The following is a 15,206-nucleotide window of genomic DNA, read 5'->3' on the forward strand; positions in this document are numbered from 1 at the left end:
CCTTTGTGCATTTTTTTCAAGGTGCATTTCTCTAAGCCTTGCTACTGCCATGTGTGTGCGATGAGCTTCCTTGCCCTCTGGTTTATGATCTTCGTCTTCCGTTCCTGTTTTGGAGAAGTCACCTCTCTCATCGACATCCTGGGAAGTCCTGAAGCCACCATCTTCCCTGGATGCTTTTCTGCTTTGGTGCTGCCTAGAAGGAAAGGGAAAGAGATGCTGTTGCTGTGACAAACACATGCAAAGTAAGTTCTAATTACTGCCTCGCAAAGTCAAATATTTGTTGCAAGCAGAGGACTAATTGTGGGGGGAGGGAGCGGAAGTCGAGGCTCTTGGAGTGTAAGTGGAACAGATGCCTGGACGCCTTGGGGAAACGCAGCTTTCCTCTACAAATCGGAGCTTTAAATTACAAGGCTTTTACCAACGAGAACAGTTGTGGGAAGTCGTCTGCTCTCATTTGCGTAATGGCTTCTGTCACTGGTGATTAGACACAGGATGAAGGAAAAGAAATTTGACAATTAGGAATGAGCGATCATTAATCAGAATCTTTGTTAGAAGAAGGGAAGGGGGGGAGAATATCCCACAAACAATGGAGGCTTCCACTAGAGCCACGGTGAAGTCCATGAGATGCGTAACTGAGTGCTGCTGTTGCTCTACAGAGCCCCCTCTGCCAAGGTATGGAGCAGCAGCAAAGGTCCTGGCTGGGTGGGAAGGCTTGTGGGGCAGGGCAGCCATGCAAAATGCCTCCTGTGCTGTTCAGTGATTCTCAGATATCTGCTTAGTAAGGGAGAGAGCACATCTTGGAGCTCTCTCCTTGCCTCATCAACACCTTGTGTTTCCTTCTCAGTGCCTGGCTGCAAACTTCCAGCAAAGAATCCAGAAACAACTTCTTAAAGTTTGGTTCTCTCCTTTCCCCACACTTTGCATGCAGCCTCGCAGTTTCTGGTGCAGAGGAGAGCAGGCATGGGCCTTGACTGGCACGCAAAAAGATTAGGATGAATGACAAAAAAGCAGTTCCAGGCTCTGTCCTGATAATGTCATTTCCTACAAGAGCATGGAGGAACCTGATGGGCTGCATGACAGGTGAAGAAAAGAAGGCAGTTGTGACTTCTCTGTGCCTGTTGTGCACTGGCTTAGCTCATCATCCAGCCACATGCAATCCAGTATATGCATTTGTTTGGGTTTTGTGGGTTTTCATCAAATTATTGGTACGCATGAAATCTATGGTACCTGTTTTTTGTACAGATGTCATTCAAAGTCTTGTCGGATTAAACATTTTCATGTAGTTTATGTAAAGAGGCATTGCCTCTGATTATATCAACAGCTTTAACTTGGGAGGGTGGATGACAGACCATTTGTGGGGCATATAATGTTCGTTGGTGCATCTCAAGCTTACTGGATTCATTGATTTCAGTGACGAACTCCTGGCTTTGCAAGGCTGGGTCATTCACTTGAGGCAGAGGTCTCCGTCAGGGCAGTTATTCTTTCTGTGGCTGGAAATCAAAGCAGATACCTTGAACGGGGAGAGCTGAAGCCATGTTGCCTTGTTCCCAGCTGGCTCTGAGCTTGGACAAATTATAGCAGCTTGTATTTTCAGCCTCTTCCCATGACTAGTGTTGTTCAAAACAGGAGCTCAAAATGAAAGAGAAAATGGTGGGTGTCAGGACAGGATCTAATGTGGCTTTTCATCCAGCACTCGTTATGAGACAAGTTAGGAGAATCACTGGGCGCGGAGATATGTCAGGCGGTGACTTTTATCCGCTCTTAAATGTGTGAGGGGAGGGCTGCTTCTTATTCACAGCAACATTTTAAATGCATGTTTACATTTGGAGGAGTCCACAGAACAGTTTTTGTGGATGGTAAGGCAGTTTCTGGTGGTGTGGGCTTGCTGTTGAAATTCACCTCGCAAACTTGCAGTAAACGCTGAAAAAGCCCAGACTTTGACATGGCAGGGTATTGCCCTTGCTGTAGGAAATGTCACTGTGCTGGATGGCAGGAGCAACAAGTGTGACTTTCAGCTCAGATTTTCAGTTGTGGTTGTTTCCTGAATAGTCAGGATTTGCCATTGAATGTTTTGACAGGGAGAACCCCTGGATATGAGTTGAAACCTGCCTGGGAAGCCAGCAAAGGCAGAGAGTATGTGCTATCCTGTGCACAGGTGATCTGCGTACGAGATCTGCTGCCTGCTCTGTGCTCCCTGAGCTGCTTAAGCAGCGCTGGCCTCATGCAGTGAGCTGTGTGAGGGCTCCAGCTGTGCTGAAAGCAGCTAAAGGAGTGAGGTCAAATCATTTCCTTCTATAAAAGGACAGTCCCTGTGCCCACAGAGAGGGCACATGGGGTTAAAACAGCATCCAAGGGGGTAGTTTCTGTGGGAGAGTTTAGTACCACGGGCAATGGACTGATTCTGCTCCATGTTCCTCTGCCAGGACCTCTGATGGTCTCTCAGAAGCTGCTTCGATCCATCTGTTTCACTGGGATAAAATGCTTCTGGCAGCAAAGAATTACTGGTGCTGGTGGGTACGTAGGTCAAATTCCAGCCACTGCAAGCTGCAGAACTGGAGGGTATGGGGTGGTAAGGCCTTGCGTAGCATTTGAGGTAATAAGCTTTTGGTCTGTCAGCTCCCGTGAACTGCAGAGATCTGTGGAGCTGGGGAGTTGTGGGGCCATGATACTTGGGCTGTCAGGTCTGACACTGCTCTGGCAGGGCAGACCTCAGTGCTCCCCGAGCCTGTGTTTAGGGGTGGTGCGAACTTGGGGGGTGGGAATCTCCGAGTGGAGTTTTTGGGGCTCTCAAGGACCCATTCATCTGCCACCAGTTCGCTCCAAGCACAGCCTGGGGCCCCTTGCTTCCATCTCCTCCCCAGCTCAGAGGCAATCCCGTGTCTCCTGCTTTTGCTGTTTGTTTATAGCTCTCCCCATCCCATCTGTCTTTCTCTCCTCCTTCCTCCCCTTCCTTTTCCTCCCTCCTCCCCTTCATTCCCTGTAAGCGATTAATCATTTTGACAGGCTCGGCGATGGCCTTTATTTCCTTGAGGCGGCCAAGAAATGTCTGTGAGCACCTTCTCTGCCACCCCTCGTGTTTTCTCGCCAATCAGATAAGCCACTTTGCTTGGAGTGACACCACCAGAAACGTGGGGAGGGGAGCGGGAGGGGGGAACTCCAGCAGAGCCAGCTGGGGAAATGGGCAGTGGGGCAGCATCCAGTTGCGGTGCCATGTGGGCCCCTGTTAGCTGTGACGAATATGTCATTTCACTATAGCTTGAATGTGTCATACTTCGCTCCCTCCCTCTCCCCAGGCCCCGCTTCAAATCTTGGTTTCAGTGCAAAGGCAGTGGGGAAGAGATCGGGCTGCTCAGAAAATATCAGCCCCAACAGAGTGGCTGGAGGGAAAAAGCTGTCAGAGAAGAAAGAAGAGCAGGCTGGGATCATCAAGGGAAAAAGAATGGCGATGATTTTGCAGATGGATGTTGAAGCCTTCCTGGGAAACTCCCCTTTGTCTTGTGCAGGAAGGAAGTTGCCTGTGAGTCTCTGTCATGGTTCACCTGGACTGGTCGTCTTGTCATGAGGATGCTTTCCATTCACCTGCAGCCAGGAGAGCTCTCGGGCCACAGTACTTGAGATTGCAAATGCTCTGCCATCTACCTAGAATGAAAATCGGGTGGATCAGGGTGTGTGATGTTCCCCAAAGGATTTTTTTATCTGCTTTAATGAAGCTTTACAGCATCCGCTGTCCCCTTGGCATGGAACCAAGGAATGCTGTACTTCTAGAGTTATTCTTCTTCCTCTTAGCATGAAAGCAGATAACCTCCATGGTGGGAAGGAGACAACCAGGAATAACTAGTCTGCCCAGGACTTCTGAGGATGTTTAGATGCTCTTTGTGCAGAGCAATGGATTGTAACTAACATTTACTGAAGTGGAGGACACAGGGAAGGAGAGAAAGAAGTTGAAGATGATGTACTAAAAGTCAGTTGGAAAAGATCTTGCATAAGGTGGTCAGGTATCATAAGGTGGGAGACTGGATATACTGACCCCAAGGGATCCTCTCTAGTCTCATGGTCCTATTAAACAAGTAAATAAGCCCTGAGCTGAGCCTAGAAGACAGTGAATAGGCTCATCCTGGATGAAAGGCCCTCGGGTAAGACTGCCCCAACTCTTCAAGTAGGCCAAAGAGCAGGGCAGACAGAATGAGGTGTCTGTTTTGAAGTCACCGCGTTTTGAAATGAGACAAGGCAGCAACACAAGGACAAGCCCCCTAGCCCAATGCAGCTATGCCTCTGGGAGGAGTAGCCAGGCTGGTGATAGCTCCCAGTTGACTCTGGCAAGCTCACACCCTCTTATGAAACATCAATGCTCGCAGTTCACCACAGGAGCTTGAGTTCTTTCCCTACACAAAAAGCAAGAGAGTCAGTTCTAGCAGCAGGCTGGATGGGTTTAGCGAAGATGCTAAGGAAAAAAACACAACCTCACTCCTACACCTCTCTGTTTGTTTTCTCCTTGTGAAAAGGTTGCCCTTCAGGTACAGACCTAAAAGCTGATAAAGCCTGAGTCCAAACGGAGGGCAATGAACTCATCTGGAATAAATATCTTTGCCCCTTGTGGGCTGACTGCCTCGGATGTCTGCAAGGTAGGAAGGCTTGAACTAAAGAGGAGTCAACAGACACTTTGCAGCAGATGAAAAGGCAGTGTGTGCTACTTCTGACAGATGTGTTGCCCATGTCTTGGGAGTGGCCTCTGCCAAGATCACTGCTGAGTTTCTCTAAACTAGCATTTCTCTCAAGGAAGTATTGATTTTGTGCTGGTGGTGCTAAGCAGTGCTGTTGAACGAGAGGCTGTAAATGCTTGGCAGAACAGTGGTGGCCCTTCTTGGCAGCTAGACTCGCTGATCTGGCTTGCTTTCTGCAAGCTTGTGCTCATGGGTCCAGGGTGAGGAACACCGGCTTTGGGCTTCCAAGCTAGTGACCACTAAAGGCTTCAGTGCTTCTTCTCTAGTGTGGGGTAGTTATGTTTGCTCCCTTGTGCTTAGTCAGGGACAGGAAATGTTCATTAGCAGCAGAAAATGGCCTGTCCCTGGACAGTTCACATCCAGTAATAGGTAGTAATGTTTCTTTCTTGAATATAACATAAGAAGGAAACATGGCAGAAGTCTAAAACAGTTTTTCTCAGGGCTGAGAATTTTCAGAGAAAATGTATGAGATCGTCAGAAAAAGTCTAACCAATGCAGTTAATGCTGGCTATCCTAGAAAGCCTGTTTTAAATCATCAGCAGCCCTAGTGAGGTCTAGGTCTTTGAGAGTTCCTGCCTGTTGCATGCACCCAAGGCTTTGAATCACATAGCACTGCAGTGACAAAATCTGTGTCTTTGCCCTCCCAAGCCATGAGCAGCAAGAACACAATGCTGTCTGTCTTTCCTTCTCTTTTAGAAGGCCAAACCATGGAAAGAGGAGCCCAAGATTGTGCAGCAGTGGGTTCTGACTGTTGCTTTCACCTGTTAAATTCAACTTTGCCTTTTTGGCACGATGTTGTAGGCTACTTTCTCTTGTGTCCAGGATTATGAAGAACTTCCTCCCTGAACTTGCACTGTGTCTGTCAGCAGAGCTGGTTACTGAGGCGGGCTTGGGTAGATCACATGGCAGATGCTCGTCACTTCCCCCCGATGAGTGTCCATACCATGCAGTTGAAAAGGTGGGACATCGCAGGGCAAAGACAGAGCTGTTTGACTGCAGAACCAAAGCGGCATTGCCACATCAGCATAGTGTTGAGGCTTGGCTCAATACTGCAGAGGTCTTACCACTGCAGCTGAGCTGGTGTCCTCTGCTCAGTGCTGTGCTTAAGTGGTGAAATAAATGAGCTTAGTGTTGCTTTGTAGATGTGTCTGTTGCCTGTCCTCTCCTGAAAGGCTGTGGCCCTGACTGCGCTGGAGTTAAGGGCATCCCCATCCTCAGCCAGGGCCTGACCTTCTGGCCAGGGTGCTATGTGCTGTGACGAGGTGACGAGACGACTTGCCTAGTTGCAAATGGGAAGGTGTTGCAATCAGGAGCTGTGATCCCCGCTGTGGACAAGCTGGACTATGCCCAGTGTGTGATCTAATTTCAGAACTGGTCTGTGCTGCATGCTGTGCTGTTGCTGTCCCTATGGATTTCTGCAGCTTTAGTTGCTAAGCACCTTTGTAGTGGCCTGGGTCATCCCCTGTCTCCTGGAAAATCTGAGATATCCTTGGTTATTGGCAAATATCCCTGTGTTGTGCAGATGTTCCGGACTTACGAGCAGTACCTGGTCCTTAATGGGAAAGCTGGAGCATGAAGCAAACTTTGCATGTTCCTTTAGGTGACAGAGGTGCTTGTGCCCTTGAGGACTTCGGAATTAGAGGCTAGTTTGGTTGGATTTAGGAATCTCACATTTTGAGGTGCCTTGGCCAGCAGAGACATTTGCGTCTGGGCTCTGTCTATCTGGGCTGCTCTGAACATTATGGATGTGTTGCTGCTGTCTTTGCGGAGTGGATGAAAGTGTTTGTGGTAAAATGTAATCAAGTGGAAAATTGCAGTGCATATAAACACATATGGCACTCAATGACTGGGCATTAGGCACAGTGACTGCAGGCAAAAAAAAATTATCTGTAAATGTTTCGCAGCAAGTTTCGAAATCTTAAAGAACAGTAAGATATTAGCAATTTAATGGGGTGATTCAGCGAGGCAGCGATCCTTGAGTTGGAAGAACGAGGATGCATGCAGCTGCAGTGACGGGAGCGGCTGGGATTACTCAGCCAAGCTCAACAAGCCCTGTCTCCCAGCACAAGACAGCTGCCAAAGGTTTCCTTCATGTGGCAAGGTGGCTGTGCTTGGAGAGGAGAGAGCCAGGAGGTGGCCCGTGAACCTTACCAGTGCCACCTTCCAGCCTCCTCCAAGAGCCTGCTGTTTACAGCAGCGTTTGGAAGAGGTTGCATGTGGTCAATGAGGCAGAACTGATGAGCTAGGTGAATCAGGGCTGGCTCAGGTTGGGAGCCATGGAGGCTCTGCGGGTTAACTGCTGGCTTGGCCTCCCGGAAAGGGAGCACTGGGTCCTGTCCACCTCCTGTGCCTACAGGCTCCATCTGCTTATGCTGCCTGGGATAGCACCTTCCCAGCTATTGCAGAGCCTGCGGCAGTCCAAATCCTTCCTGAGAGCAACTCTTTTGCACCCTGCCAGGGGCTCTGTCATCTATTGGAACTGCACGTGGATCTTTCACAACTAACACCATAGGACTTCACTGCCTGAGCTAGCTGTCCATCTCCAAAACTCTCCTTTTGATCCTGCTGCTTAGAGGGGACAAAGGCATGTCAGGCCAGCGTATGAAAGTGATTTTTGCGGAGTGACAGAAGTACCAGAAAGGTGTTTTTCCTCTCTTGCCATGTGCTGACTTCCCTTTTTCTGACATGAAGAAGGTTACCTGCAAGTGGGAGGATAAATGCACCTTGCTAGTGTCACCTGGCTGTACCTTTCCCAAGGGATACGGGAAAGCAGCTTGAATATGAGGAGGAATATAGCTTTGGTGGCTCTGCTGACTGCCCTGAGATCCTGGATCTAGTGGCCAAACTTGCTCAGCAGTTGATGAGGGAACAGCTTCTGAAGAAGGAATAAAGAAGGCACCAAATGGGAAGCCCCAAGGGTATTGCAGCTTGGTCCAGCAAAGCCTGGCTGATTCCAATCCTGTCTGGGGAAAAAACTTCCCAAAATAACCAGTGTCAGTAAGAACTGCCCAAATGAAACAAACAAACAAAATCAGTGTTTCTGGGCCATAAGTGACTTATTTCCAAGAATGTAAGGAACATATTGGGGCCCTAAGCTGATGTGAGTAGAGTAGATTCTCTTCATCTATCTGCATAGGACCTTTCATTTTCATGCTAGTTTGTACACAACCATGGAACGTGCCTTTTCTTGGATCTGAACCTGGAAACTGAGACCCAAGTGCCTGGATCATTAGCAAAACGTAACTTTAGTGAGATTACTGTATTGATGTCTTTGGCTTCATCTGGCAAACTGCCTAAGGCTGAACTTCAGTAAGACAGCATACCTGCCACACTTGTGTGTTCAGCTCTGCATAGAATTGGCAAGAATAATGGTGGGAGAAGCTTTTAATGAATTGCTATTAATAATATTTGTTTTCATTACATATTTTTATCCATTTAAGAAATTCCTGCTTTTAATCTTATCTCCTTAAATGTGGTGTATTAGAAAAAAATATTATATTTCTTGCCTTGTGTCATCTGCTGGTTTAGGCTCTCGTGGTATTTACATCTATAAGCATTTTTGCGCTTGCTGATACATGAGTACTATAGGGAACCCATTGTCCTACTATCAAATCAAGCTGGTGAGGCATGCCTACTTCTATTGATTAGAGCTACTTTTACCTTCAGAATTCTCCTGTCTTTATTACCTTCAGAGGAAGCCAGCCCTCAAAGGACTGCCCAGAAAACCCACAAAATATGCTGCTGTGGTCAAATTAAAATGTGAAGTTCATCTCAAGACTTGCCACTTTTAAAGGGCTCTGCATTTCCTTGAGCTTCTTCCCTGCCTGTTCCACTCTCTGCATTGCTACCTATGGACTGTAGCTTGTTGCCAACTTCATCTTTTATCTGAGTATTTCCATGCTGCTGCAGCTTGAAACACAGGGAGTTTGAGCCTCCCTTCCTCACATGAAAAAAGGGGTTAATAATCCCTGCCCTTTGCCTGCTTCATCTCATCGTTCTGCACACAGATCTGGAGGCAGAGGTCTCCTAGACCACGTATGTACAGTGCACAGAGCAATGGAGTCTTTACCTACCTCGGTTCTCTGCTGAGAACACCAGCTCTTACCTCCTGCCAGCTGAGAGTGGGGATCATATCTGCTGGGATTCAGGTGGAGATGTAACGCTCAGTTTCCACAGGGAAGTGCAGGACTGTAGAACAGTAAGACTTACTATTTCTGGGTGCATTGGTATCATCAGTCCCAGCTAGTATCTGCCCCCTTCTCTGTCCATCACGTAATACTCTTGTGAGCCCTGCATGCATGGTATTACATGAAAATTCATCCTCAGGACCTATAGACCACTCAAGGCTCTCCACTGTTATCTGTGTTTGCTTCAAGTTCCCTGAACTTCAAATACATCAGAGGTAATTTCATCCATCCTGCCCTCGAGCTGGAGTCAGTTCACTGGTAGGCAGGAAGCCTCCAGGTGAAAGGAGCAGAACTGTGGTGGGGGTTGAGGGGACTCAAGTGCAAATGCAAGTAAATGTGTGATGGCTGGATTTTCCTGGAGGTGTTAGTTATGATGTGTTTGCCTCAGGCGTGCATTGGCCCAGCCGGAGGTCTGGAGTGTCTGGCATCATAGGGGGCTTCTACAAGAGCTCTCAGTCATGGCATTGCCCTTCAGCATAAGTGAACGTACAACAGGCTGAAGCAAGGTCCTGCGCTTTTGAGCTTATGTGTGCCAGTTTCCTCAAAGTTGCTGGGAAAATGTGTGCTTAGTAGGGAGAGCCTTTGCTGAGCTGTTCGCAAGGATGAGGTGCTTCTGAGGAAGACTAATAGAGAGGGGACTTTATGGTTCCCTGTGGAAAACTGGTATCTGCCTCTGGGCCTGAAGTGCAAATAGTTCCTACCTGCACTGGGAGCTGCTTCTGTGCACAGAGGTTACAGTACAGTTGCTGTCACCTTGGTGAAGGTCCTCTGGAGGATCACACATGGGTCTGTCTTCTGGCTTATGACCAGGGGAGGGGAGAAAGTCCACGGGCAATTGTGTGAGAGACTTTGCAGATAGCCGATGAACTAGAAGACTGCTCTCTTTGAGTAGATACAGTCACCTCCACTGTTCCCATGGCTCAAGTGCTCTTCTGAGACAGGTAACTGCTGGTATTCTTTCTGCAGATCAAGAAGAGAAAAATGCTCTTCTTGCCTGTGGTAGCAGGTGTTTTGCTGCTCACATAGGCAAACTAGAAATGGTGGGGTTGATAGAGTGCATGTGCTGACTGTTGCTGTGACAGATTATGAAGCCACTTGAGTCACTGTCCCATTGTCCCCACCCACATGGAGGCTGTGGTACTGGAGGCAGGTCTGCCTGTCACACCTGAAAGAGCTGTACAGCACAAGAACAGCAAGGGAGAGATTTTAAGTCAAGAAGCAGCTGTTCAGTCACTCGGTGTAAGCTTGTGGGTAACTGAGGGAATTCTCCTGGTTTCTTTTGTCTAAACCTCTCCTTCCCAAAGGGCTTCCTGTCAGGGTTTGAAGGCACTGGGACAGAAAATCTGCTGCTGCTCTGAGGAATTTGCTCCAGAGGTGAAAGGCCCCCGTTACTTCATATAAAACCCATCACGGGATCTCGTTTTTTGACTGAAATTTGTCTGGCTTTACTGTAGGTTCTTCTCTTTCTCTGTCAGCATCAGGAACCTGTGTGGAAATGGGCATACTCCCCTGGTCCCCAATACTCAAGTTGCCTTTGGTCTCTGGGTGCCGCCTCACCTGCTGTGCTGATTTTTGGTTTATTTGGCCTGCGGCTGCCCATGCTGAACAGCAGCCAGACCTTGCTGGCCAGCCTGGCCCAGCATGCAAGAGGATTTGCCCTCAGGCCAGCTGCTGCCTTTATCCCTGCCTGCAGCCTTTGGTGCTGATGATGACCCGCCTTTCCCAAAGTGGCTCTCCAGCTCTGCGAGGGTCACTCTGCTCCTCGGAAACAGCTGCGGTGAGCTGTCTCCCCCGGTGCAGCCACCAAGGCATTGCCGTCCCCTCTGGCATTTGCTGTACAGCCATCAGAACCTCTTCCTTCTTCCTGAGCAGAGTAGAGCTGCTGCTAGTGCCTGATGATGCAGGTATTGGCTCCTGCATCCAAAAGGCTGGACTGTTGTTGCTGGTTTATTAGATATTGCCATGGAAAGGCACCATCAAATGTTGGTCTTGCACTGGGCACAACCAGACCGGCACTGGGACAAACGCATCTATTAATACCTTATGCCAGCTGTGTCTGCAAGCATCCATGCACGGTGGGACAGCGAAAGAAGAGGAGTGGGTGGACAAATTCCCACCATATGGTGCTGCATGAAGGTTACAATGAAAGGTGGTGGCTGTGGTGGGACAGGAAAGCCCCAGGATCTGACAGTTCAAGGTGTGGAACTGCTTTTCAAGTGCTTGAAGGCAGCCGAATATTTGGAGAGTGAGTGAGCAAATGAGGAGCCGTCCTGTGGGTCCAAAGAGAGGAGAGCTCAGACGTCAAGTGGCTGAGTGTTAAAGTGTCTGGGCTGTGATCAGGTTTGGGAATGTCAGTGTTGACGAAGAACAAGGTGTCTGAGGCAAGCAGAAGGGAGAGGGCAATGAAAAAACCCACCGAAGGGGAAGGCGCAGACAGACAAACCCACCACCCTCCCTCGTAAGAAAGGCGGCGAGGGAAGGGATGGGGACCTGCAGCTGTGTGGGTGTGCGGCAGTGACACGGGCGTGTACGTGTGGGCACAGCGGCGGGGACCCGCCGGCGGACGGGTGACAATCCCGGCCCGGAGCTGCCCTGCGCTGCTGCGCTCTGGCCACAGCGTGGAGCCCGCGGTCCGTGCGGAGCTCTGCGGGGCTGCCCACGGGGGACGGGGCTGCCCACGGGGCGATGCTCTCGGCTTGCAGAGGTGCCCAAGCACCTATCGGGAGGGGCAAAAACCTAATTCTGAATTGGGGTCTCACAGGAGCAGCTTTCACGTGAAAATCCAGCCTCCTGGCACAGAGTCCTGATGTGTCAGAGGCACTAGGCATGAACCTGAATCCAGTTTCAGCCTCAGCTTTGGAACCCAGATGCTAGACGTGGATTGGGCTTGCCTCTCCTAGACCATGCGTCCAGGTGCGGGGGATGTACACAAGAACAGGTACCTACACCTGAACACTGGTGTTGCAGGATAGATGCTGACTGCTCTGCTAGGTGCTGTACAATTACAAGCATATTATTCAAGACATATTTCCATTGTGTCACGTATGTTGTCCTGTATCAACACAACCCTCTGAGATCTGTGTGTGCTCTAGTGGCACTGCTGGGAGGAGGTTTTGTGTCTATGAGAGCTAATATTGGCTACTCACATTTTCCTTAGTGTGTTTTTTGTGGTGGTGGTGGTGGTGGTTTTTTTTCCTCATTACCATAAAACAAAAGTTCTCCCATTTAATCTGCTTCTCCGGCAGGTAAATCAAGTCCAGGCCTGTTTTCTATGGCTCACATTGTTTTGTTACTTTGCACTACTGGCTGCTTTTCCATCTCTCCCAGCACTAGAAATAATACTGGGGTGTACTTCAGGCTCAGAAGAAGCTTTTGGGACTTTGCTGTACTCACAGCTGTCCATCGAGCAGCCCCATCAATCCATGGACATATTGGGCTCAGCTGTTATGTCTGCCTGTTCAGAGGAAAGGAGGAAGGACAGATGACCTGTGGTAACCCTTCCAGAGCAGAGGTGATGCTGTAGCTCCTGCGAACACTCTCTCTGGTGCAGAGGGGGCTGCTTCTTCACCCTCTTTTCCACCACCAGTGGGGCTGGGACTAGGACCCGTGTCTTCCCTGGGGCCCCTCTGCTCGCGTCCCCTATTCCCCTGGTCCAGACCCCAGCCAGCGAGCTGCCTGCCGTTGTTCCCTTGCCCTGCTTGCCGGCAGGAGAAGGAACACCCTGTGCCTCGGCTCTCCGCAGGGAAGGGTGCGGGCCGGGGTGCTGCGGGGCGGTGCGGGGGCTGCAGTGTGCGCGCTGGACCCGCGAGGGCAGCAGCACACTGCGGGAGAGGCGGCTGGCGACAAAAGGGATCCCGAGTCGGGCTCTTCACCGGCCGGGGGGGTCTCCAGGGCTGCTGGCTGGGAGGCTCAGAAGATGCCGCAGGAGAGGTCAGGCACACTGCCCGCCTCGGGAGGGACTCAGCCCCGTTCCCTCGTGGGACCAGGGCTCATCTCAGGCTTGCCCAGGGTCTGTTTTGCGCATCTGAGACTTAGGGTGGTAGTAACGGGATGGAGCTGGCAAACTAGTGTCTCACTGGTGTGCCCTGGCCATGGGGCCTGTTGGAGCACTTCTGGGTCTGACATGCTCAACCATCGGCCCCCTTGCAGAGCAGGTCTGTCCTGGAAAACACATCGGAAGGAGGTCTGTTTTGGTGGTTTTCTCTTCATCTGCATGCCAAGGTTCTGTACATAGCTCTCACGATCCTCACCAAGCATCACCTATGTTTCTTATGACCCAGAGAAGCTTGAATTCCCTTTCCAGTGCACATAACGGGGAGAGCATCCTGCCCCTGGCCAGGTGGTGGTGGTGGCCAAGATCCTGCCTTCCTCTTCTCCCAGCAGAGGCAAAGCCTCTCAGGGAGAAACAAGACGGAGTCAAAGATTTGTTGAATTCCCTCGTGAAGCCACGCAGCTCTGGGTCTCCTGAGCGCCTGAGACTTGGGGATCCCAGAGAATAGGGCAAGCTCTGAACTGGACTGCAAATACAAAGCCCCAAATAAAGCAAGGCAGTCCTGTGAAGAGCTCATCCCCTTTTCCCTGATAGTTATATCTATCTACCACAACACCCAGGCTATGCGCCTGGGCCCAGCAGGTGCTTCCCAGCACTCCTTGGGCTGAGCAGCGGAGGGCAGGGAGGGCTGCTCACCCTTCCTTCGTGGAGGAGATATGGAGGGAAGGTGCCACAGCAAAGTGTGCAGAGGAGGAGGCCTTTGCTTCCACAAAGCAGGGTATGGCAGCTGCGATGAGCAACTCGGAGACCCAGACAGCACAGCCAGCCACCACCATCCCAGACCTCTGCTCACTAAGGCTGTGCTCCCAGCCTGTTTCTGCAGCCCCCTCACTTCCCCTCCTTTCCAATCCTCTTGTATGGTTTTCTTGGCAAGGGTGCTGGCTGTCAGCCCCTGCACCTCATGTGCCCTATTGATAGCTGGTAATTTATGTAAATCTCCTAATATATGGATTCTGGGATCAGGACGGAGGGTTTGTGTGTGAGATGAGATTAATATGTTTGCAGATTCTCTCTGCAAAGAGAGGAAGAGAGGCAGGCAGGGCTGGGACATTTGCCCTAGGTCTCTATTAGCACCTCTGTGTGCACCAGCCGTGCCCGATCTCTGGCTCCCCAGGCCAGCGGTGTGGGGACTCTCCCTGCTTTGGCTGCTCTGGTCACCCACAGCCAGCCTTGCTAGCCAGCTGCCCCAGAGAGAACCCATTCCTGGGAGGCCACGAAGTGCCCGGTAGTGGTTTCAATCTCTCTCTGCTTCCCCAAACTTTCAGCATCTCCAGAAAGCGGCTGGGTCAAGCTGTGATGGAGACCGCTGCTGCTACCACAGGATCCTGTGGAGCCCTGGAAGTGCTGAAAAACTGCAGCTCGGCGTTATTTTCCCTGTGACAGTTCAGGGCAGTGGAGGCTGCTTGTAGCCACTGGCCTCTTGGTGCGGCTGGGGCTCAGGCTTTCCTGGTCCAGGTTGAAATCAGGGATGGGGTGGTGTAAGGAGCAGGCACAGGCTGGGGGGACCGGTGGGCAGCAGAGTCCTGGGGAAGATGGTGAGTCCAGCGCCTGGCTTGGCACCCACTCACTGGGCTGACGTGACGGGTCGAGGCTGAAGGATGGGCAGGGGGATGCCACATGTCCCTGTCCTGCCCCTCCTGGGGACTGCAGGCCCTGGGGCAAGAGGTGCTACACCTGCATCCAGCCCTGTTCCAGGGCTGCATGTCTTGCCTGTGCACATCTCCCAGCCCAGCACCTGCTGGGCTTGGTGTGGTGCTGTGCTGGGGGTGGACAGGGAGGCAGAGCCCCTCGGGGTACACTGGGGTCTGAGCAGAGCTGGGGAGCGGGTGGCAGGGAACAGAGCTGCTCCCTGATTCAGATGTTCCCGAGGAGTTCCCGTTCCACACCTGACATTTAGAAACCAGGAATCCTGCTGACGGATAGGATTTGATGTGGTGGAGTATATTTCACACGGTGTCATTTATCCTGGTGCCGCCTCATGTGAAATGTCAGCTGCCCAGGAGCTTTTCTGATCGCTCTTTGAAGTAGTGGTTTCTGATAAACTCGGGAGAAGGATGCTTTTCCCCTCAGGTCAGGGACCAAGAGTGGTAACTAGTTTTTTTCCTCCCTAGACAGGGTCCCTCAGTAGGACCTACCAGCTCAGCCTCATATACTGAGGGTCGCAGTGGAGGTCCTGCTGCCCTCCTTTTCCCTGGTGCATCCCTGCCCCTTTTTGGGACCATACAAACCACTTTATCCCACCCAGCC

Source organism: Caloenas nicobarica, chromosome 7, assembly GCF_036013445.1.
Source record: "Caloenas nicobarica isolate bCalNic1 chromosome 7, bCalNic1.hap1, whole genome shotgun sequence".
NCBI lineage: Eukaryota > Metazoa > Chordata > Aves > Columbiformes > Columbidae > Caloenas > Caloenas nicobarica.